This window comes from Lipotes vexillifer, unplaced genomic scaffold, assembly GCF_000442215.2.
Source record: "Lipotes vexillifer unplaced genomic scaffold, Lipotes_vexillifer_v1.1 scaffold308, whole genome shotgun sequence".
In the NCBI taxonomy this organism is placed as follows: Eukaryota; Metazoa; Chordata; class Mammalia; order Artiodactyla; family Lipotidae; genus Lipotes; species Lipotes vexillifer.
Window position 1 is genome coordinate 2864819 of NW_006792985.1, and position 3568 is coordinate 2868386.

Below are 3568 nucleotides of genomic sequence, written 5' to 3' on the forward strand. Positions count from 1 at the left end.
TTCCATTGTGTATATATATATATATATATATATATATATATATATATATATATACCACAGCCTTCTTTATCATCTGTTGATGCACGCTTAGTTTGCTTCCATATCTTGACGATTGTAAATAATGCTGCTATGAACATTGGGGTGCATGTATCTTTCAAATTAGTGTTTTTGGTTTTTTTTCAGATATGTACCCAGGAGTGGGATTGCTGGGTCATATAGTAGTTCTATTTTTAGTTTTTTGAGAAATCTCCATACTGTTCTCCACAGTGACTATACCCGTTTACATTCCCACCAACAGTGTTTTTCTTTCATCGTTTTTTGTTCATTGATGTAGTCCCTACACCCAGAATAGTGCTGAGCATGGAGTAGACTCTTAAATACTTGTTGAATGGATGAGTGAATAAGGATAGAATAAAATCTCCACTTACGCATCCCAACAATATCACCTTCCAACAGCTCTAAGTGTCAGAAGACCTGGCCTCTTGTCCCAGTTTTTCCTCCTCAAGGTAAAAACCTCACTCTGTTGTTTAATTTTTCTGACTGTACAGTGGGGAGCAGAGTAGCCCCTTCCCCGCTTACCTGATGGGGCATCTTATGGAGCTCACAGAGAGACTTCGGAGGAGCAGACCTAATCTAGAGCAGGGCTTCTCAGACCTGAATGCGTGCCTGAATCTAGGAGATCTTGTTAAGATGCAGACTCTGATTCGGGTCCGGGTGGCCCCGAGACTCTGTGTTGCTAACAACCTCTCAGGTGATACTGATTTCCTGGTCCTTGGGTCACACGTTGAGTATCAGGTGTCAGCTCTAAAGCTAAAAGGATGATTGGTACCTGGAGTCATGGCAGTGCTAGCCCCTCTGACATGGCAAGGAGCAGAAACGGTCTTCGGGTTCATAGGCCCTTCAGCGATGTCCCAGGAACTGTAGATATTCTGTGCTGCTGATTTAACAAGGCTTTTCTCATTTTATTAGCTCTTCCATGACTGGATGTTAGCCAGAACTCCCTAGCCAAACACCAGCTAGAGTTTGGGGTCTCGTGATCCTGTGTATGCATTTGGGCTCGTAACCTTGGGGCCTGTTCTGTATTTGTCGGTCTCCTTCATTTGCTCCTTTATTTGTTTTGGATGTGACTAATCCCACAGAGCTCTTGGGCCTGTAGCCCAAGAAAGGGTAATTTGTAAACTGATGTGTTTTCCAGGAGACATTTAATCTGAGAATTTTTGCTCGGCCTCAGAGGGCTTATTGTGTAAGAGGCACACTGTATCCGGCTAGGGAAGAGGCTCTGATGAAGAAATAACATCCAAAAAGACAGCAGAAGGAGGCCTCTCCTCCCAGCTCTGTTCCTGAATTCACTGCTTGGTATTCCCATGACAACAGATGCTGAAAACCTCAGCATAAAAAATATGTCCAAACCACTTAGTTCATGCGGTTGATTTTGTGGGCAGCAAAATGGTTTAGGTGTTCCCTTGATGCTCTTTGTAAAGGGATTTCCCATGCAATCCAAGGGTGAGTGACAGTTTTAAGGGTTTTAATAATTAGTCCTGACAATTCCTCTAAAAGGAGAGGTTGTCTGGCTGCTGAGTGTTGGGACAGGGAGAAAACGGGGGTAGGGTCAGGGTACAGTACTAATCCCTGAGCTACCTTTTGTATAGGGTTTTGGTGCATTTGAAAGCCCTTTAAAATACAGGAACTGGGAATTCCCTGGTGGTCCAGGGGTTAGGACTCTGTGCTCTCACTACCGAGGGCCCGGGTGCAATCCCTGGTCGGGGAACTAAGATCCCACAAGCCACACGGTGTGGCCGAAAAAAAGAAAAATATTCTCTTGGGACGTCCCCAGTGGTCCAGTGGTTAAGACCCCGCCCTTCCAATGCAGGGGGCGCAGGTTCCATCCCTGGTTGGGGAGCTCAGATCCCACATGCCATGCAGTGTGGCCAAAAAAACACAAGAAACAAAATGCAGGAATACATGTGACCTCATTGAACTTGCCCAGGTTGACACCGTCAGTAATGTTGGAACCCAGTTTATGACCTTTGACCCCATGATTTTTGGTGCTGTCTCATAGACCTAACAAGTCAGGGTGCTGGAGTGACCAGCCATACCGGTTTACCCAGAACCTACCCAGCTTTAGCACGAAAAGTCTCATATTTTGGGAATCCCTTCCCGGTTTTCCAACTGAAATGGTCTTCCTAGATGGGGCTGAGACTTGAATTCAGATTTATTCTACTTATTGTAAAGCCCTATTTCTGCTGTACCTATTTCTGCTTCTCAAACTTCAATGCAGAACCACTTGCTTCAAATGTAGATTCGGATTCAGTAGGCCTTGGGTGGGGCCTGAGGTTCTGCAGTTTTGACGAGCTCTGGGGAATGCTGGTGCCACTGGTCCGGGACCACGCTTTGAGTAGCGAAGCTCTAAGCTACTGCTTCCAGTAGGGAGATGGGAGCCCTAAAGCTCAGGCATCCTTCCAGAGGGCTCCCAAGTGAGCTCCCACCATTGGAGACCTTCCTTGGCCATCAGCCCAGAGAGCCCACCTGAACCACGGGTGATGGCCCTACCAGTTCATCAGCGGGGGCTCTAGGTGACTTCTCCCCTCTCCACTGACCCCTCTGACCCCAGACGAGCCCTCTCCGTTCCCTCGGAGCCTCACGCAGCTGCACTATTCCCTTGACATTCAGTAAGGGACCTCAGTGCCAAGTTTATGTCTCTTGAGACTCAGGTACAATCTTGGGAAAGCCAGCTAAAGGCTCCCCTGCATGGACATCTTCAGACCAGTAGGTTGGTCCCCTTAAGAGCGGAGTGAACAGACAGGCAAAACTCAGCTAGATTGTCATAGGGACCTTGTATTTTGGGAACTTGGCCTAATTACTTGTGGTTAGGGATGCTTCTGCCTGTCATTACATAGATGTCTGGTTATAATGTTAAATTCTGGGATCCCCTGTCATTCCGAGTACCACTGTTTTGAGCTCATAGAAAGAGACCGTCTGCTTTAAATTTCAAAAGATTGAAGGTAATGTTGGTACTGACATACTTGAGATACTTACGGGGCACTGGATCTGTCCAACCCAGCGTCTGTCTAACATTGTCCTTCTGATTAGGCCCTGTCTGAATATTCATCAACAAATGCCGCAAGATATCGTATCTCAAAAGCTATGAAGTGTCTCATATAAAGCGTGGCCTGGGAGGCAGCAAGACTTGGGCTTGAAAACGAAATTGAGCTATTTGTAATGAGGTGGATGGACCTAGAGTCTGTCATACAGAGTGAAGTGAGTCAGAAAGAGAGAGACAAATACCGTCTGCTAACACATATATATAGAATTTAAGAAAAAAAAAATGTTATGAAGAACCTAGGGGTAAAACAGGAATAAAGACACAGACCTACTGGAGAACAGACTTGAGGATATGGGGAGGGGGAAGGGTGAGGTGTGATAGGGCGAGAGAGAGACATGGACATATATATACTAACAAACGTAAGGTAGATAGCCAGTGGGAAGCAGCCGCATGGCACAGGGATACCGGCTCGGTGCTTTGTGACCGCCTGGAGGGGTGGGATAGGGAGGGTGGGAGGGAGGGAGA

The 3568-nt window shown here is 46.5% G+C and overlaps 1 protein-coding gene across 1 annotated transcript in view; it reads left to right on the top strand.

Annotated features, from left to right (window-relative positions):
* Positions 1–3568, top strand: part of SCARA5 (scavenger receptor class A member 5) — a 114842-nt gene that overhangs the window by 110138 nt on the left and 1136 nt on the right.